This window comes from Lycium barbarum, chromosome 12, assembly GCF_019175385.1.
Source record: "Lycium barbarum isolate Lr01 chromosome 12, ASM1917538v2, whole genome shotgun sequence".
Taxonomy (NCBI): Eukaryota; Viridiplantae; Streptophyta; class Magnoliopsida; order Solanales; family Solanaceae; genus Lycium; species Lycium barbarum.
In genome coordinates, this window is record NC_083348.1 from 88,019,167 (window position 1) to 88,042,249 (window position 23,083).

The following is a 23,083-nucleotide window of genomic DNA, read 5'->3' on the forward strand; positions in this document are numbered from 1 at the left end:
TCACCGACCTTTTGTGGGTGCCGTGAACGGGGGTCGTCGGCGTCGAATCTACTCGGTATGATTAGATTCCAGCCTCGAAACCAATGAATTCTAAATCTCTACTAAAGTATATACCAAGACTGAACGGGTAATTTTAGAAGATAAAAGGGGTCTAAAAATATGCAGATATGGTGTGTTGGTCCCCTCTTCGGCTGAACTCTTGAGACATTATTTATAGGTGGAGTTGAAACCCTCGGGTTTCGTTTGGGCGGGGTTTTGAAATTGAAAAAGGTTCGAGATTGAGTCAACTCATTCCAATCCGAACGTTGCGGTGAAGAGAGAGAGAAAGACTTGTATGAAAATGGTAAGGCAAAAATCAGCCATGGCTGAGAAACGTTTGGATCTTTCCTTGAAACGGAAAGGGGAAGAAGAAGGACCAAAAGGCGTGGCTGTGTGTGAATTAAGTTTAATCCGGAAATGGGGGTAGCAAAGTCTGCCATTGTTATGGGAAAGTGGTTCTTTGTTGAAAGGGGAAAGAGAGGAAAGAGGGGAGGCGCGGCTGAGGTTTTTCTTTCATGAAACGTTGGCAGCCCTAGTTGATATTTTAGTCACAACGGGTCGGGTCGGTTCAAAATATTGGGCTGGTTATTTGAGTTGGGCTGGCCGAAGATTGGGCTCAATCTATGGACCTTTCCTCCTTTAATTAATTTATTTGGACATCTTCATCTTAATAGTTTGGATTAGAATTAACCACTTTTAAATATATAATACAATTTCTTATTAAAATAAATAACCGTGCAATAATACTTAAAAATATTAATATAGTGCTTTGTTAAGTAAATTGGTTGATAAAACTAAAAATAAAAGAAATAACTTGTCCAAATTATTAACGATCAAGAAACGTAGATAAATTAATTGAAGAAAAGGTGGGACAAAATTGTGTGTCAACAAAGACATGAAAAAATTAAAGTAAAGATAATATTATAATATCATACCAAGCTTCTTCAACAATCCCAACAAAAAGAAACTACTCCATTAAGGAGTATGTAAGAAAGAAATTATAAAATACAATTCTTACAAATATAAAATAAAAAGAAGGGAAAATATAGCAAAGACTATTTCTTATGTCTTTCTCAAGGATTGGATTCGATCATCTCTAAGCAAAGTGATGCCTCTATTTATAGGAAAATATAGTATCTCCCCGTGAATGCATTTCTTGGAGTGGTGGTCACAACCGTGAACTTTGTAGCTTCTTTCTTGATGCCAAGACTTGACGGGTGAGAGTATGACAACGGGTAGTCGCACCCGTGAATTTTGCAACTTCTTTCTTGATGCCAACACTTGACGGGTGTGAGTTTGAAAGTGGTGGTCACACCTGTGAATTTTATAACTTCTTTCTTGATGCCAACACTTGACGGGTGTGAGTATGAAAGTGGTGGTCACACCTGTGAATTTTATAACTTCTTTCTTGATGCCAACACTTGACGGGTGTGAGTATGAAAGTGGTAGTCACACCTGTGGATTTTACAACTTCTTTCTTGATGCCACCACTTGACGGGTGTGGGTATGAAAGTGGTGGTCACACCCGTGGATTTTGTAACTTCTCCCAATGTTGCCTTTATGTAATTCTCACATGTAAAATTTCACGGTTGTGAACATGGACTTACGGTTACACCCATGAAATATTTTCTTATCTCTTTGGCATTTGCTTGTTTTTCATTCTTTTGGGGTATTTTTTTTCCTGCAAGATTCTGTCAGAAAAATATGCGAGAATAAGGTATAATTATTCATATTTTATTTTAAAACTTATATTTTCATTTATATAATTACATGAATAATTTATACCCATCGGCAAGCAATATGGTTATGTCAAGTGGCAAGCTAATAACAAGCCACTTGGCAGTTTTAGGTACTCAATAAGAATTGTAATAAAAAATTTGAATTGTTAAATTTGAATTAAAAGATATAATAAAATTACTTGAAATTGGAAGGATTAAGCTTTTAAGATATAATGGGATAATTAGTTTAGAACTAGAGATAGTGACTTCTACATGACTCTTGCAGTTTCCTACTTATCCTAACGATGTCGTAAAATACATATATTTGAATTTCAAATAAATTATAGTTTGTATATTTTGCAAATTTTATCATATGTGTATATCTATTCTATAACAAAATTGATTGTGGTTAATTTAATTTGAGAGCATGGAGAATTTCAAAATACAGTTTAATTTAGAAAATTAAAAGATACTAATTATGTTCAAAATTAACTTACAAAAATATGTACCAATAAATAATACAAATTAATTATGTTCTAATATCTAAGGGATCTTCACAAGAATGTTCTCAATTAGAAAATATATGTATTTATAACAAATTAATTTATGTTTGTAATAGATATCTATTAATTTTTGTAAATATTGATGAAAAAAAAGTAAGAAAGAAAAGAAAAAAAAGAGAGAAAAAAAAAAAGAAGAGAAAAACTTAACGTATTTGAAGGTAAAAAAACAAGGAGACCGAATGATAACGGACTTCACCTTATTCTGTTTCATTCAATTTTAATATCAAAAACTTTGAGGGATCTCAACTATTTCAAATTTTTTTCCAACTAAAATATATAGATTACAAGATAAGGATACATTAGAATCTTATCTTTTCAAGTATATATCGTGTTTAAAAAGATTATTCTTAATAAACTGATATGATATTTGAATTTGAATTTAAATGAAAGTTGAGTTGGCATGAAGTTCTAGCTTCTTAACTCTTATATATATATATATATATATATATATATATATATATATATATATATATACACAATTTTAGCATAATATAAATCAATGTTAGGCTTTCTCCTCCTCTTTCTATTATTATCTAACTAAAATCTATTTCTTTGTATCCGCACATTGCATACTTTCTAAAGATCCACGATAACAAGCTGTTCATATATTTTTTTCAATAAAAAGCTTACTGTTTTTTACTTTATTCTCTATTAGTAGCATGTTAATTTTGGATGCTAGAATAAATTGCTTGCCGCAATTTTATAAATATTAGTGAAGAAAAAGTTGTTAATAGTTTATTGTTAACAGGTTTGACCTAATATGCTGACATTATTGGGATGCTATTATGGTGGAGAGGATAAGGAAAGGACACAATTGGAAAAGATAAGACATATCAAAGGCGGAAATTTTAAATGTGAACCCCCAAATATATTAGTTTTTGGTCATTTTCTCATAATGAACCATTACGGTAATGTACTTTAATGATTTAATAGTTTATTCCACTTACATACGATTTTTTTGTATTCATATCTCTTACTTTTATGCAGATTTTCAATTTTGTATGGCACAAGGTAATTAGATGAGAAATCAAAAAGGGAATAAGAGAAATACTGGATACGGTAAAGATATTCATATTTATGTCACATTCGGTAAAGTATATGAAGGTAAAGACTAAACAACTCAAAGCCTACATGTGTATAAAACTAGACTAGAATTTTTTATTTGTTCTATTTACAATAAAAGCGCACCTTTTAACTAGTGTGATAAATAAAAGAAATAACTTGATTTTCTTACCCCATTTTTTCTTACTATTATTTATTTATTTTTTGTAATGAACTAATTCTGTGTGTTACGGAAGAGTAATGACTAGAGAATAGTTTGAAGATGAAGAGATGGAGAGATATCTAATATTGACTATTGTTTAAGAATAATGGAAGATCCCCCAGGTTTCTACTCCTTGATGCGATATTTTAGTTTATTTGAATTCAATTTTGATTAAGAATTTAGGATTCCACTTTCAAGTAAGATACAAGAATATTATTTTCCTGTATATAGAATAAGAGTTCGGAAAAGGGCCAAATATACTCCTGTACTATTAGAAAAGGGCCAAATATACCCTTCGTTATACTTTGGGTCCAAATATACCCCTATTGTCATACTATTGGCGCAAATATACTCTTTCTCCATTAAAATTGTCAACCTTGAACATCTTATCCTATGTGACAGTTACATTTGATGAGGTGAATGCCACGTGGCATTGTCACCTCATCACCCCTAATCCATTTTACTCCTCTCTTCTTTCACCACTAAAATTTCTACCCCCTTCACCACAATTACCACCATTACCGTCATATAGTTACAAGCTCTAGAAAAACAACAAAGGTGCTTCCTCGATGCGCAAGGAAATAAGGCCATGGCTCTCAACTCTTAGAAAAAACCAAAAAAATAAATTGTTTTTAATGGCACTACTCACTTCAAAACCCACATCGTACGTTTCCCCCAAAACGTTGCACCTCAGTAACCTATTCCCATGATTAACTTAAAAAGATAAAAGCTTTAGCGAATTAAAACCAGTTAACCCCGCTGGAAATAATATGGAACTGGAGGAGTCCAAGTAGTAGTAGTGCTGCCACACAAAATCTTTTGCATTGCTTAATGGGAATTGGAGGCAAAGCAGCCATGGCCAAACTCCGATTCTGAAAGTGGGTTTTTTGGGCATAGGAAATTTTATTGGTGGAAGAGGGGAGGAGTAAAATGGGTTAGGGGTGATGAGGTGGCAATGCCACGTGACATTCACCTAATCAAATGTCACTGCCACGTAAGATAGGATGTCCAAGGTGGACAATTTTAACGGAGGAAGAGTATATTTAAACCAATAGTCTAACAGCAGGGGTATATTTGAACCCAAAGTATAACGAGGGATATATTTGGGCCTTTTCCAATAGTACAGGGCTATATTTGGCCCTTTTCCGATAGGAGTTTAACCGACACATCCTGATTTTCTTCATATATTATTGCAATGACAATTGTTTAGTAACCTATTAATGTTTTAAATATTTTCGAGCATGAATGAAGGACAGTGTGAGCATTTTACTTTTTAAAAGGGAGGAAAAGACATGACACAATCTTATCTAGAACGGAGAAAATATTCAAAATACCCCCCAACGTTTGACCAAAATCCCAACTAGGTCCTATTACCCCCTGGACAAATTTTTTCAGTTTCAAAATGCCCCTTTTTTGCTGATGTGACAGTCCATTATGACAACTCCCAATTTAGGACAGGCGCTTGTCTACACGCGCCTGGCCCACCTGCCACGTCATCATCGTCTTCCTTAGGAGTTGAAAAAAAAATACACCAAATCAACTCAAAAAAAAAATCTCTCAATTTTTCATACTCCATTTTTAGTAAGGATCCGAAAACTCATACCCAATTCTCCTCCATCTTCATCAACATTATCATCATCATCATCATCATCTTCATTAGGAGTTGAAAAAAAAATCACACCAACTTCCTCAAATCTAATCCAAACAAACCCAAATGTGAAAGGAAGCTTCCTAACACCAAATAGAACAAAGTTCATCCATTAATTTGATCAAACAATCAAGAATTTAAAGAAACCCATTTGGTGTTCTTCATAGCAATGGAGTTTAATTTTCTCCCCAAATCAACTCAAAGAATTAGTGCTTAAACAACTCCAACCAAGCAACAAGTAGCAACTCCAAACAAGTAACATCCAAACATATTTTATTTAACAAGATTAGATTTTTCAACCTTGTTTTTTTTTTCCAGATTTTTCGTTTTTTTTTTCTTCAGATTTTTCATTTTTTTTCTTCAAATTTTCGTTTTTTGTTTAACAAGATTAGATTTTCGTGGGGGGTATTATTTTTTATGTTTTATGAATTTATAATGGATATTATTTTGACAAAAAAAATGGAGGTGGGTATTAAATAGGGTGAAGAAGAAGATGAAGTAGCCTAAAAATGGAGGGAGTTCAAAATTAATCCATGTGGCATCTATGTGGCAGCTGAGTTGGCGCTCAAAAATACCTCAGATGCTGTTTTTTAAAGGCTGTCACGCGCTACTGGGCGGTGCAGTCACGCTCTCTGCCACATCAGCAAAAAAGGGCCATTTTGATACTGAAAAAATTTGTCCAGGGGGGTAATAGGACCCCCGCAAAGGTTAGGTGTGTAGTTGGGATTTTGGTCAAATGTTGGGGGTATTTTGAGTATTTACTCTAGAACGCATATAAAGTTATTAAGGCAATTGTTTGCTATTTTGGCATTATCCCAAATTAACATTTTAGTGTTCTCTTTACCGCAATATATTGGTGATCCACTGCGTAAATTTCTAAATTTAAAACAAAGGAAAATGAAAAGGAGAATAGTTTTTTTGATAAATAGGTAAAATGAGGAAGGAAAACAAGTTATATAAGAGACAATTACTGTACAAATTAGATTAAAAAAAATTTGAATGCATATTTCGTTGTATTAGAGGACATGAAAAAACAAAATATTTTATGATATAAAAGGATTATACTTTAACAATTATAAATAACATCTTATGAAAATTACACCAATTGACAAGCTAATTACATTAATAATTCAATTTATATTATATTAAAATAAAAGTAGTAGACAAGGACATAAATCTAATGACAAGCCAAATAAAGGTTATACTAGCAATGTAATAATACTTAATAATCAATAATATTAAAAAAATATGAAAGAAAAAGATATGTAATAATGAAAATAACATAGAGATGATGAGGTATCTATATTTTGAAATGAATAAAGATTCTAATGATAAATTTAAATAATGAAATAATTTTGAGAAATAAATAGGAGATTAAAAATAAAAGAATTTATTCAAGTGTAATTTTTTATATATCAAGCACTTTTCATTGTACACAGCTTTCCCATGTATACATCAGTTCATTTCTGATAAAAATTAGAAAGACTTTAAAAGTTGAACTCTCTATATATAATATTAAAGATATAAGATCATTTATATATTATTTATATGAATGATAAATAAGTTATAATAATCAGAATACGATAGATAAATATAATATCACAAACTACAAGGGAAATCAGTACTACAAACGCAAAATTGAAGAGTGAAGTTGCTGAAATTATATCAATGGTGAAAGGAGAATAACAACCACTAGATATTAAGCCAAGTGGTGAATTCATAATAAAAGGTGACATCGCAATTTTCGACAATGGTAATAGGCAATATAATAAAATTAAGTGAGGTTAGTTTTTGAATTGTAGTTGAAAGATAAAGTATTTAGATTATGGTTTGTTTTGGAAATTTGAGTAGAAAGATTAAAACAATTGAACTTGAATAGTGAGACAAAAATGCGTTCACATGTTTTAACAGATTAAGAAAATAAATTTAAAAGTCAACTGCAAAATTTCCAGTTATTTTAAATACCTGAATTTTATTTATTTCTCAATATGTTACTGTAATAGGATATTGAGTGTCTCAAAATTTTCAGTATAAAATTTCTATTTAACTTTTAAATAATTGATTATATTGAATTTAACATAGTACTAGTTGGTTTGAATAGTTTATGAATTTATTAATATTAAACATATTAATGGGATATGATAAAACTTTTATTATAACAAACAAATACGATAATACTTTTTTTGTGATTAGTTTCTTTTGCTACTAGCCACGCATCGCGCGGGTACGAGTACTAGAATATAAAATAGGAGAGGTACAAGCAATATGGTTAACCCAAGTGGCAAGCTAATAACAAGCCACTTGAGAATTTTAAGACAAAGTTAATAAAAATTAGGACAAAGTTTTATAATTATTATCAAATTCCTTAATTGATGAATTATTTTTTTAAGCGAAAAGTAAAGTTTAAAAATGTGAATAGAAAGTTAGCAAATTTAGCTAAGATAACTTCTCATCTTTATCATCAGCATCGTAATTACAAGACTTTTTATATTCAAATATATCTTTTTAGAAAACAATTGTTAATTAACCAATGTAATTCTCTACTTCGTTTTATTTTTATTTTTTTCTTTCTGTATAGTAGGATACGTACTAAGTCCCAGTTTTACCTATATTATATTTATGGCTAAAGTTTTTGAATTGAGAATATATCCTCATTTTAAACTTAGTGAAGGATAAAGATTTCTTTTTAATTTAAATTGAAAATATCTCTTAAAATCTGCACAATTTGAATAGAAAGATAGTTCCAATAAGCAATTAAATATTCAAAAAAACGTGGAGCACATGAAATCAATTTTGGTATGTCCGTTCATCAGTTTGATATGTTGATAACGTTCAAATTCACTCCTCAAAGAGAAAGTGTACACGGTCGTATGCAATATAATTTACCTAACTATGAGTCGGGGTCGATCCCATAAGGAACAATATACTAGGCGATTTAAACAAGTAAAAAATTATCACTTTCTACGCTAAGCCAAACACTTGATAAGATTTTTGGTTTTTAATTTTGAAACTACCAAAGATAAAACTAACCTAGAAAGCGGGTAAAATGATCAATGGCCACAAGTTTGGATACAAAGGAAATTAGGTTCAAGTAACGATCCAATGTATTTCACGATTTTACAACTAAGAGCGGGTTTATGTTAATAGATAATGATTTCTAAAATCTCATTGAAAGTCTTCCAACCAAATCAATGAATTTCACTCTAAGCTTTTCCAAACCTTAGAGTGTGATATTAGACACAATCAATTTAACCTCAAGTAACTATCCTCTTCCGAGCTCAATCAAAGTAAATGGGCGAGTCTTAGGGTTAGCTACTCCCTTAAGAATCATTCAAAACGAGATTAATTAAAGAAACAAAGACCCACTTCATTAGAAATAAAAATCATTCAATACATAAGCATAACGCGAGATTTAATCCAACACTTGATAATGAATAATATCATAAACAAGATTCAAGTGAAAGAAGAAAATACTATACACTTAAATATTCAATACAAAATAAGGAATTGAAGAAAGGTAGATGAAACCTTAGCTCTCCAAGCTTGTATGAAATGGCCAAAGATGAAAATAATTGCTCCCTTGTCTTCCTTTTGTAGTTCCCAACTTTTTTCAAGTCCAAAAATAACAAAATAAGCCCCAAGTTTTCAGATTTGCAAATCTGTCCCGTTTATGCAAAACTGTCCAGTTTGGCCTCTTTTTGACTTTATTTTCCAACGGTTTCTTCCGATCACTTCTAAATCACATAAAACCTGTAAAATAGATGTAAACGATATTAAATGCACTATTTTCTCAATCAAACATAGCAAAAATATAAGATTAAAGAAGAGATAAGTTGGTAAAATACCAACTTATCAAACCTCCAAACTTAAACTATTGTTTGTCCTCAAGCAATTCAAAACATACAATCTCCTTCTAAGGAATAGACTAAATAGTGCACCAACATCATACCAAGTCAAAAAGGTCCACTTTTAGCACAAAAATATGGCTTTGATTGGTACAAATAATTAGGCTACAAGTGTGTGAAACTTCAACCAAATAACTTCCTCGTTTCAAAATACAATTTCAAGAATGCAATGGAGTTTCAAAACAATCAAGCGACAACACTCAAGCCTCAATAAGTGACTCAACACCACTAGCTTATTAGATATGCTCATTTGACTCAACTTGGAATTTTTCAACATCACCAATTTATCGTAATCCATATGCCCCACAAGAAAGAAAGTCTCAAAATCACTATATTCACAACTACAACAACACAAGGGACATATACACAAAGTCACTCACACTCAACAAAGAAATTCTAGTGCTAACAAATATCACACCATAAGCTTGCCCTTATTTTCAATCATCACTAACTCAAGAATATTCGGGTGGAGATCACATAGGGACTTTTTAAGCTTGTAATGTAGGCTTAGGGAAGGGTAGGATAAGTATTTGGGATACTGATAACGTCCAAATACACTCTTCAAAGAGAAAGTGTACACGGTCGTATGCAATATATTTACCCAACTATGAGTCGGGGTCGATCCCACAGGGAACAATATGCTAGGCGATTAAGAAAGTAAGGAACTTTCACCAACTAAGCTAAAGCCAAACGATAAATGGTATTTTGGTTTTTGTTTGACAATTATAACTAATGCGGAAATGTAAAATTACCTAGAAAGCGAGTAAAATGATCAATGGCTACAAGCATGGATAATAGGAGATTACACTCAAGTAACGATCCAATGTATTTCACGATTTTACAACTAAGAATGAGTTTATGTCAATAGATAATGATTTCTAAAATCTCATTGAAAGTATTCCAACCAAATCAATGAATTTCAGTCTAAGCTTTTCCAAGCCTTAGAGTGTGATATTAGGCACAATCAATTTAACCTCAAGTAACTATCCTCTTCCGAGCTCAAGTTATTAGATGAGTTTAATGACCCAAATTCTTGTTAATTAATCTTTCCTAACCTAGATTTCTTTTTCCAAGCTCAATCTAAGTAAATGGGTGAGTCCTAGGGTTAGCTAATCCCTTTGGAAACATTCAAGAACGAGATTAATTAAATCAACAAAGACCCACTTCAATAGCAATAAGAATCATTCAATACATAAGCAAAACAAGAGTTTCAATCCAAACTTTAACAATGTATACTTCCATAAACAAGGTTCAAGTATAGAAATGAAATACTACACACTAAAATATTCAATACAAAACAAGGAATTGAAGAAAGGTTTAAGAATTATCTCATTAAAGTGCTCCAATCTTCTCCTCCAATTGTGTAGGTGAAACCCTAGCCTCCAAAACTTGCAAAATGACCAAAGATGCTAATGTTTTGCCCCAAGCTCTCTTTTTGTAGCTCCTCTAATTCTTCCAAGTTCAAAAGAATGACAAAATATGCCCCAACTTTCAGTTTTTGCAGTTTTGCCCGTTTTTTGCAGTTCTGTCCCGTGTTTGCAAAACTGTCCACTTTTGACAGTTTTGCAAATCTGTCCCGTTTTTGCAAAACTGTCCAGTTTTGACAGTTTTGCAAAAATGTCCAGTTTGGCCTCTTTTTGCCTTTCTTTTCACTTGGTTTCTTCCGATCACTCATTTCAGCTACTTGGCTTGTTTTGCTCTATTTTGTTCCATTTTGATCCATTTTGCTCTTTTATGCTCTCCGGGCATCTTTTCCTACAAAACAACAAAAATACACACAAAGTAACAACAAAAGTGCTTAAAGAGTCACAAAAACTTAAGGAATTAGCATCGAATATCGCGTAATTTCACGACTCATCAACACCCCCAACTTAAAGTCTTTGCTTGTCCTCAAGCAAATCAAAACAAAAATCTCGATGAGGAACCACTTTAAGCACAAAAACATGACTTTGGTTGGTACCAACAATTAGGCTACAAGCATGTGAAGTTTCAACCAAATAACTCCCTCATTTCAAAATACAATTTCAAGAATGCAATAGAGATTTAAAACTATTAAGCAACAACACTCAAGTCTCAACAAGTGACTCAAAACCACTAGTTTACTAGATATGCTCAATTGACTCAACTTGGAATTTTTGAACATCACCACTCTATCGTAATCCATATTCCCTCACAAGAAAGAAAGTCCCAAAATCAATATATTCACAACAATAACGCAAGGGACAAATACACAAAAGTCACTCACACTCAACAAAGAAGTTCCAGTGCTAACAAATATCACACCATAAGCTTGCCCTTATTTTCGTTCATCACTAACTCAAGAACATTCGGTTGGAGATCACATAGGCACTTTTTAAGCATCTAATGTAGGCTTAGGGAAGGGTAGGATAAGTATTTGGGATACAAGTGACTACGCCCTCCTTGAACACTACACATACTTTTTGTCCACTTTCCTCTTCATTTCAAAACATCACTCCTTCCTTTGCATACTAGTTTCCCCAATTATTCAATTTTTTTTTTTGCACAAAAAGTTTGCAACCTTTTTGTATTTTTCAAATTTTCTTCCTTTCTTTTGACTTTTCCACAACACCAACCTTCACCACTCTCAACCAACACTAACACCCCCAACTTAGGCTTTTGGCCTCAAATTCACAAGTTCATGTTCAAGGAGGGAAAGGTTCAAAAGAGAGACTTTTCATCGAACAGGGTAAAGGTTCAAAAGAGAGACTTTTCATCGAACAGGGTAAAGACTTGTAATGGGGAAATCAAAGAAAAGGTCATAAACTCAAATGGGGTTACTAGTGATATTATTTATGCAATGGTAGGCTAGAAAGGCTAAAGAAGTTTTTTCAAAAATCACAAAGATAGCCCAAGGTCATCTCTCCAACCAACATAATCAAAATTAGCATTGAACGACTAACCGGGCAAGTTCTAGATGATAAAAGTAAACACAAGAATTATTCAACAAACACTCACACACATGGTGTTATACCCCGTAAGAGTCCGTGCTATTTTAATTAAGACAAGAAAGAATGAGTTAAGAAAGTTCAAGGAAAGTTAATCGAGTTAGTAAGAATATCGTTATATATATATGGTTGCCTTAAGTATCCCGAGGTGACATCGTAACCTAAAGGATTTGAAATCGCGTTATGAGCGTATATGAGTATGTATATGTATGTATAAGAGGTTACATGAGGGTCGGAAGAGGATTAGAAGTTAAACGAAGCTGAACGAAATGAATCCAAACAACTTCAGAAAATATCTCGGACCAGATTTTTTGCCCATATTGTTGGAGGCATATCTCCTAGTATATGAGGAGTTTTAAGGTGTTTCAAAGGCCTAAAATGAAGTTCATCGAGTCTAGTTTCCAACGCAACAAACCGCTCGTCAAAATGATATTTGGATAAGGCAATATGGACGATGTAATTTGGGCTGGCAGGGCAGCAAGTTTGGACCCGACCCAAACACTAATGTTTCGGCCCATGAGGCCCATTAACGTTAATATATATGGCAAATTCAATTGAGGGCTGATCATTTTCAGCTAATATCCTCCAAAAACATTAGAGAGAGAGAGAGAGAGATCCTAGGCTAAGAAGGTCATTTTGATCAAAATCCGAGCCCCGAATCCCGAAGCTCATGAAGAGAAAAGCATTGTACGTTGAGTTGCCTTCAATTTGAGCTAAATATTGGTCTTGGGGAATGAAATTTTCGTGTTTGATCTGCTTCTAAGGTATTTATAAGATTCATTTTATGTTATTAAAGTGTTTATTTAGAGTTTTAACGAATTAGAACGGAGAAAACAACATTATAAACTCGTTTGTTGTTTTGTTGAGATTTATGGATTAGGGGTTGTTTTAATTGAAATTGATGGACTGATTTGAATTAATATTTTGGTTGTTGTAATCATAGATTATGTGATGAGAATGAAGGAATTTGATGGTTAGAGTTGGAGTTAAAAATTATTGTGGGTTGTTGTAAGGATTATAGAGATAATAATGTGGTTTAGTTGCATATGAATAGATGATGTGGTGTCGTGTGGCTGCTGTTGTATTTCTCAGAAATTTGCTGAAAAGATTGCATGGAATAATGTATAAGAAGTGCATACGGGCTGCTTGGTGTATTGCAAGTGTTCGTTAGAATTTCGGGCATCATTATGTTATAGTTGGGGGCTGTTTTGATATGTTGTTGTTCTTGTTGAAATAAAAGAATTGAAGATAGGGTTGTGTCCATATGTTATTGTTGGTATTTCTGTGTCAACAGGAGAGCAATTGGAAATTCGGATAGGCGAGTTTATAGGGGAAATGCTGCCGAAATTTCGGTAGGCAATTATGTGATTAAGCTTAGATTCTTGAAAAACTTGAAATTGACAATTGGTAAACATGACCATTTGTAGATTCTGGACGAAATTGGAATTGAAGCCAAGCGAGCATAAGGCGCAATCGAGGTATGTAAAGCCTTCCCCTTTGTTCTTTGGCATGTCCTAGGTGTGCTAGGTGGAGATTTTAGCCTCGGGGGCAATTCTGCTCATCGGAAACCGAGATTGATTTCTTGGTACTATTCCTTCAATTCAATTGAACTTCAAAAGGTGCTTTTGTTGAAAAAAAGTGGTTAAACCTCCATAACTTTCACAAATGTAATCCAATCACTCCGAAACTTTCCTGGATGACTCCGTAGAGTCTAATGGGCGTGATTCATGTCCGCCACCCCGACTTGACCCGAGGTGGGCCCGTTACCCCCGGCGCCCCTCCTATGGTTTTGTTTGTCTCACTTCGGTGCGACAAGTCTAGGGACTTATGGCTATTGTCCCGACTACTAAACGGGAGATATTTTATCTATCCTGAGACGGATTTTAATTATTATTGAACCAACTGCGGGGACAGAAACCCTGATATGTGCTGTATGGCTTTAGCCAATGTACTCTTGTCCGGAGTTCGCAGGTAACTCCTGGTTATTATGCTGTTTACTATACGATAGGTGTTATGACCACCTTCATGAGCGTTATAAAATGTTTTGACATCTAAAACGTTTTGAAAACCTTACCCTGATAATTTGGATAAACTACTTATCTTATGTATTTTCTGATATACGATTTTGGCATACCTGAATCTTGTGTGATGCATGATCCTGGCACGTGTGATTTATGTTTGGGAAGTAGTGATTTGGTATCCTGTATGGTTGTTTTCTGTTTCACCGAGTCCCGGGCCGGTTATGTGAATATGCGCATATGTAATATTAGCCGCTGGACCCTCAACCGCGGCGTGTCCGACATTGACAGCTGGACCCTTGACCGCGTCATGCCGGACGTGTGGCATTGACTGCTGGACCCTTGACCGCGTCTGCCGCACTTGTGATTGTGCCTGACATAGACCGTTAGACCCTTGACCGCGGTATGTCAAATGTGTGATTGTGACCGCTGGACCCTCGACCGCGGTATGTGTGATTGTAACCGCTGGACTTTTGGTCGCGGTATGTGTGATTATAACCGCTGGACCCTTGGCCGCGGTACGTGTGATAGTGACCGCTGGGTACTTGGCCGCGGTATGCGTGGTAGCGACCGCTGGACTTATGGCCGCGGAAATTATGCGTTGATTCTTTTATATGTGTGAAACAAAAATGTTTTTCAAAAGAAAGTAAAGCATTTTGACATTCTAACTGTCGTATTTGCCTGCTGGAACCTCTTGGGTATGACTTGTGCACTAGAGGCGATCCTGTGGCGACCTGGTTATTCGTGCACACCCCAGTGCACTGTCCATTGCGCCCCTCACTAAAGGGCCGAAACCTGAGGTAAATGTATACTACCTGTGCTTGTGTAAGTTTATGATTCTGCATGCATGGTTCTGCCTGTTACATTTCTGGACAGCGGATTCGGAGAATGATTCTGTTGGTGTTGCTTCTGCATGATTGAGCCGGACTATGCTTCAGTCGGCTATAGTTCTACACCCCTAGCTTCGGTTGCGGGTATGTCAGTCGCACTCTGTGCCCCGATCCGCACGATGATCCTGCCAGTTAGGCTTTGTACCTCTGTTTCATATCACGATTCAGAAGGCTACACCCCGTGCTTATGATATATATCGTGGTCCTGGCCACACACTCTGTATTTCCGTTTCGGACTCGGATCCGATACTACCTGTTCTATTTCTATACTTCTGGCTCGGTTTTGCTTATATTGTTATATTTCTGCTTTACATACTCGGTACATTTCCGTACTGACCCCCTGTTCTTCGGGGGCTGCGTTTCATGCCGCGCAGGTACTCCCAGTTGAGTTGAGGACAGATGGAAGATGTTCCAGTGCAGATGGCAAGCTCCATTTGTTCCCGGAGTGCTGCCGAGTCAGATTCTGTATGTTATGCTTTTGGGATCTTATTAGAGACTTTGCAGACAGTGTCGTGGGTATTGGTTGTCGGTCTGTGTACGTAATGAATTTTGTATGATCACAAATTTGTTCGGCTTGAAAGCCACGAGAAAAAATATTTCTGAAAGAAAAGTTTTGCTATGTACTTTATTATTTGTTTTAAAGAAAAAAAAAAGAGTTGACGTGATTTTAAGTGCAGCGAGAGTCTGAGGGTTCGCTCGTCCCTAAGTAAGGGTCGGGTGCCCATCACACCCCAGCGAGGTCGGGGTGTGACACATGGCATATGAACTAGTCAAGATGGATCAATTTCACTTCCCAAGCAAGAACAACTAGTGCAATATCTCATAATCCAAAGTAAACACAACTAGTAGGTAAAGAGTCACCAAATGAGCCACAAAGATCATTCTTTCCTATGCACCTTGCCTTTTAACATTCACAAAACAATTTGGAGGGGTATCCACATTTCAATTTCACATGCAAGAGACTAACTCTATTAGTACCAAACAAGCCAAGAGTTTTCATATTTTTCCTCAAAGAAAATAAAATAATAAGAGTGACTAATCCACAACATGTCAAAAGAACAAAATTTTCAAATTTTTTGAGTAAGTTTCAAAATATAATGTGCAGCACGTACCACCCCCAACTGTAAACATTGCAGCGTCCTCACAGCACAATGACAACAAAGGACAGTTTTGCAGAAGCAAAAACTGGACAGTTTTTCAGAAACTGGACAGTTTCTCAAAAACTGGACAGTTTCTGCAATTTTCAGCAGCTACTGGTTTGGGGCTGTCCGGAAATCCGACCTGCTCAAAACAACTCCAAATTTTTTGAAACTTTGCAGATTAGTCAAAAACCATAAGCAAAACCATTCCAAAAAATCAAATTTCAAAAATGATTTAAAATTTTTAAAACGATGGGTTGCCTCCCACCAAGCGCTTAAGTTAACGTCGCGGCACGACGGTTACCTTTACCACTTTTCCTTCCATTTGGAAGATATGAATTTGCGCCCCAACTTTGAATCAAGATCATGATGACGCTCATGGGGCGGTGGTAAGTAGATGAACAAGTCAAACGTTAATTTCTTCATTTTGCACTTCTTGGCTTTTAAATGAGGAATGTCATTTTGCCTTCTTACTCTTTCGAATTGCAAGATATAAGACACTTGTCTTTCTTCTTCACCATCCAACATGGATGTGTGTGGCTCAATTCCCATATCACCATACAAATCCAATGTTGAAAAATGCTTGGAGTGAGACTTCAACCTCCCAATTTGTAAATTTTTCCGGATTTTGACATTCTCATTTTCCCCCAAACTAGAGTCAACTTCCACCATTTTTCTCAAGACAACGGTTGACTCCAATTTCTTTTCTTCTTTGGCATCTCTAATGAAAATGGATTCGTTTGGAGGATTTTCAATTCTTGATTCCTCCTTTTCACGATTGGCCTCCAACATGGGCATTCTCTCCTCATATTGAGCATTTGAGAATTCTTCTTGATTTTGTTCAAATGCCCACAGAAGGTTTTTGTATTCATTCATCAAGCCATTTTGGAGACTAGTTTCCAAGTACTCCTCCAAGGCTTTTTGCTTTTCATTTCCTCCTTCAAGTAGGCATTCCATCATGAGCTTGAACTCTCCATTTTGTCCATTCTCAACTTCTTCCACTTCCATTTTCCTATCATTGTCACAACAAAAAGTAGAATCGTCATAGTGGGGGTTCGGGGAAGGGAAGGACACATAAGCACAATTAGCCCAATGGCCATTTTGACCACCACATCTATCACATATGCTCCACTCATGGGTTCGAGATTGTGCGCACAATCCTCCCCCGGGAGACTTTAAACAATTTTGCCAAGAGTGGGGTCCTCCACAATAGGGACAAGGGTCATCAAAGTATGAACAACTACCATCCAACCAATTTTCATTATATGATGTCATTTTTTTTTTTGGACAGTTCTGCAAAAACTGGACAGTTCTACAGAAGCAAAAACTGGACAGTTTTTCAGAAACTGGACAGTTTTGCAGAAGCAAAAATTGGACAGTTCTGCAAAAACTGGACAGTTCTTCAGAAACTGGACAGTTCTGCAGAAACTGTGCAGTTTAGCACAAACTGGTCAGTTTTTTTTTTTTTTAAAGATAAAATAAAGCAAAGAAAGTTTGGACCAAAGCAAGTTAGCTTAAATCCTAAACTAACCTAAATACGCCAAATTGTTCCCCGGCAACGGCGCCATTTTTTATAACGTCCAAATACACTCTTCAAAGAGAAAGTGTACACGGTTGTATGCAATATATTTACCCAACTATGAGTCGGGGTCGATCCCACAGGGAACAATATACTAGGCGATTAAGAAAGTAAGGAACTTTCACCAACTAAGCTAAAGCCAAACGATAAATGGTATTTTGGTTTTTGTTTGACAATTATAACTAATGCGGAAATGTAAAATTACCTAGAAAGCGAGTAAAATGATCAATGGCTACAAGCATGGATAATAGGAGATTACACTCAAGTAACGATCCAATGTATTTCACGATTTTACAACTAAGAATGGGTTTATGTCAATAGATAATGATTTCTAAAATCTCATTGAAAGTCTTCCAACCAAATCAATGAATTTCACTCTAAGCTTTTCCAAGCCTTAGAGTGTGATAACGTCCAAATACACTCCTCAAAGAGAAAGTGTACACGGTCGTATGCAATATATTTACCCAACTATGAGTCGGGGTCGATCCCACAGGGAACAATATGCTAGGCGATTAAGAAAGTAAGGAACTTTCACCAACTACGCTAAAGCCAAACGATAGATAATATTTTGGGTTTTTGAGAAAGATTATGACTAATACGGAAATGTAAACTAACCTAGAAAGCAAGTAAAATGATCAATGGCCACAAGTATGGATAATAGGAGATTACACTCAAGTAACGATCCAACGTATTTTACGATTTCACAACTAAGATCGGGTTTGTGTTGATAGATAATGATATCTAAAATCTCATTGAAAGTCTTCCAACCAAATCAATGAATTTCACTCTAAGCTTTTCCAAGCCTTAGAGTGTGATATTAAGCATAATCAATTTAACCTCAAGTAACTATCCTCTTCCGAGCTCAAGTTATTAGATGGGTTTAATGACCCAAATCCTTGTTAACTAATCTTTCCCAACCTAGATTTCCTCTTCCAAGCTCAATCTAAGTAAATGGGTGAGTCCTAGGGTTAGCTACTCCCTTTGGAAACATTCAAGAACGAGATTAATTAAATCAACAAAGACCCACTTCAATAGCAATAAAAATCATTCAATATATAAGCAAAACAAGAGTTTCAATCCAAACTTTAACAATGTATACTTCCATAAACAAAGTTCAAGTATAGAAATGAAATACTACACACTAAAATATTCAATACAAAGCAAGGAGTTGAAGAAAGGATTAAGAATTATCTCATTAAAGTGCTCCAATCTTCTCCTCCAATGGTGTAGGTGAAACCCTAGCCTCCAAAACTTGCAAAATGACCAAAGATGTCTATGTTTTTCCCTAAGCCTCTCTTTTGTAGCTCCTCTAATTCTTCCAAGTTTAAAAGAATGTCAAAATCTGCCCCCATATTTCTGTTTTTGCAATTCTGCCCGTTTTTGCAAAACTGTCCACTTTTGACAGTTTTGCAAATCTGTCCCGTTTTTGCAAAACTGTCCACTTTTGACAGTTTTGCAAACATGTCCAGTTTGGCCTCTTTTTTGACTTTCTTTTCACTTGGTTTCTTCCGATCACTCATTTCAGCTACTTGGCTTGTTTTGCTCTATTTTGTTCCATTTTGGTCCATTTTGATCCATTTTGCTCTTTTATGCTCTCCGGGTATCTTTTCCTACAAAACAACATAAAAACATAAAAAGTAACAACAAAAGTGCTTAAAGAGTCACAAAAACTTAAGGAATTAGCATCGAATATCGCGTAATTTCACGACTCATCAGAGTGTGATATTAGGCACAATCAATTTAACCTCAAGTAACTATCCTCTTCCGAGCTCAAGTTATTAGATGAGTTTAATGACCCAAATTCTTGTTAATTAATCTTTCCCAACCTAGATTTCCTTTTCCAAGCTCAATCTAAGTAAATGGGTGAGTCCTAGGGTTAGCTAATCCCTTTGGAAACATTCAAGAACGAGATTAATTAAATCAACAAAGACCCACTTCAATAGCAATAAGAATCATTCAATACATAAGTAAAACAAGAGTTTCAATCCAAACTTTAACAATGTATACTTCCATAAACAAGGTTCAAGTATAGAAATGACATACTACACACTAAAATATTCAATACAAAACAAGGAATTGAAGAAAGGTTTAAGAATTATCTCATTAAAGTGCTCCAATCTTCTCCTCCAATTGTGTAGGTGAAACCCTAGCCTCCAAAACTTGCAAAATGACCAAAGATGCTAATGTTTTGCCCCAAGCTCTCTTTTTGTAGCTCCTCTAATTCTTCCAAGTTCAAAAGAATGACAAAATATGCCCCAACTTTCAGTTTTTGCAGTTCTGCCCGTTTTTTGCAGTTCTGTCCCGTTTTTGCAAAACTGTCCACTTTTGACAGTTTTGCAAATCTGTCCCGTTTTTGCAAAACTGTCCAGTTTTGACAGTTTTGCAAAAATGTCCAGTTTGGCCTCTTTTTGCCTTTCTTTTCACTTGGTTTCTTCCGATCACTCATTTCAGCTACTTGGCTTGTTTTGCTCTATTTTGTTCCATTTTGATCCATTTTGCTCTTTTATGCTCTCCGGGCATCTTTTCCTACAAAACAACAAAAATACACACAAAGTAACAACAAAAGTGCTTAAAGAGTCACAAAAACTTAAGGAATTAGCATCGAATATCGCGTAATTTCACGACTCATCAGATACAAGTGACTACGTCCTCCTTGAACACTACACAATACCTTTTATCCACTTTCCTCTTCATTTCAAAACATCACTCCTTCCTTTGCATACTAGTTTCCCCAATTATTCCAACTTCTTTTTGTGCAACCATTTTCTTGATTTCTAATTTTTTTTTTTCACAAAGATACATTTTTTTGCACAAAACGTTTGCAACCTTTTTGTATTTTTTAAATTTTCTTCATTTCTTTTGACTTTTTCACAACATCAATCTCCACCACTTCTCAAGCAACACTAGCACCCCCAACTTAGGTTTTTGGCCTCAAATTCACAATTTAGTGTTCAAGGAGAGAAAGGTTCAAAAGAGAGAATTTCATCAAGAAGGGTAAAGGCTTGTAATGTGGCAATCAAAGAAAAGGTTATAGGCTCAAATGGGGTTACTAGTGATATTATTTATGCAATGGTAGGATAGAAAGGCTAAAGAGGCTTTTTCAAAAATCATAAAAGATAGTCCAAGGTCATCTCTCCAACCAACATAATCAAAATTAGCATTGAAAGATTAACCGGGCAAGTTCTAGATGATAAAAGTAAGCACAAGAATTATTCAACAAACACTCACCACACATGGCATATGAACTAATCAAGATGGAGCAATTTCACTTCCTAAGCAAGAACAACTAGAGCAATATCTCATAATCCAAAGTAAGCCTAACTAGTAGGTAAAGAGTCACCAAATGAGCCAAAAAGTTATCACAAGGGTCATTCTTTACTATGCACCTTGCTTTTTAACTTTCACAAAAAATTTGGAGGGTATTCGCATTTCAACATTTCACATGCAAGAGACTAACTCTATTAGTACCAAACAAGCCAAGAGTTTTCATATTTTTCCTCAAAGGAGCACTTACACCTAAACTACAAGACTAATTAAAGAAGCTAAGAAAGAAAATAAAATAATAAAAGTGACTATTCCATAACATGCCAACAAAATAAAATCTTCAAAAATTTGAGCAAGTTCCATTTGCAACAACGTCTATCCACAGCCACACCAACAATCACAAAACAAACCCGGCAAGGCCACACAATATCCATATATAAGACAAAACCTGGCAAGGACACAATTTATGCATAACCAAAATATAATGTGCTACCACATGCCACCCCCAACTACAAACATTGCAGTGTCCTCACTGCATATAATCAAAACAAAACATAAAATAGTTTGAGGGTAGGAATTTTTTTTTACTATCAGCACCTGCGAGCCGCAGGCATAACATGCGAAACACAGGTGATGTCACCTGAAGGAATTTTTTTTTTAATTGTCAGCACCTGCGAAACACAGGTGATGTCACCTGAAAATTTGGTGTGGCTGTTGGGATCTATTTCAACAGCAGCTACTGGTTTGTGGTTGCTTTGAAACCCCAACCTACTCAAAACAATTCCAAAAATTCTGAAACTTTGCAGGTTAGTCAAAAACAATAAAATAAACTATTCTACAAAATAAAACTTCAAAAATGACTTAAAATTTTGAAAACAATGGGTTGCATCCCACCAAGCGCTTAATTTAACGTCGCGGCGTAACAGTTATCAACTTTACCACTTTTCCTTCCATTTGGAAGATATGAATTTGCGCCCAATCTTTGAATTAAGATTATGATGACGCTCATGGGGCGGTGGTAGAAAAGCAAAGAGGAAAACTCTCGAGTGTCGCATCTTGCACTTTTTTAAGTGAGGGATGTCATTTTGTCTTCTTGGGATAACAAACTTCAAAATAAAAGCGTCTTGTTCTTTACCTCCAAAATTCTCCATAGACTTGGTTAGTTCAATTTTCATGTCATCCACTAAGCACAATGTCGAAAAATGGTTTGAATGCAGTCTAAGACGCTCCATTTTTAAATTTGCTCTATCTTTGACATCCTCACCCCCAAATGAACAAGAGTCAATTTCAACATTTTCCATGACACCGATTGACTCTAATTCCCTTTTTTCTTTGGCATCTCCAATAAACATGGATTCGGTTGGAGGGTGTTCAATTCTTGATTCCTCAATTTCATGATTGGCCTCCAACATAGGCATTATCCTCTCATATTGAGCATTTGAGAATTCTTCTTGATTTTGTTCAAATGCCCATGGAGGATTTTTGTCTTCAATCATCAGGATACTAGTTTCCAAGTAGTCCTCCAAGGCTTTTTGATTTTCATTTCCTCCATCAAGTAGGCACTCCATCATGAGCTTGAACTCTCCATTTTGACCATTCTCAACTTCTTCCACTTCTATTTCCCTATCATTGTCACACAAAAAGTAGAATCGTCATAGTGGGGGTTGGGGAAGGGATGGACAAATAATCACAATTAGCCCAATGACCATTTTGACCGCCACATCTATCACATATGCTCCACTCATGGGTTCGAGATTGTGCGCACAATCCTCTCCTGGAGACTTTAAACAAGTTTGCCAAGAGTGGGGTCCTCCATAATAAGGACAAGGGTCATCAAAGTATGAACAACTACCATCCGACCCATTTTCATGGAATGATGCCTTTATATATATATATATATAAAATAAAGCAAAGAAACAACTACACAAATATTCACAAGTTTGGAATAAAGCAAGTTAGCTTATTTCCCACACTAGCCTTTATAAAGCAAAGAAACAACTACACAAATATTCACAAGTTTGGAATAAAGCAAGTTAGCTTATTTCCCACACTAGCCTAAATATGCTAAATTGTTCCCCGGCAACGGCGCC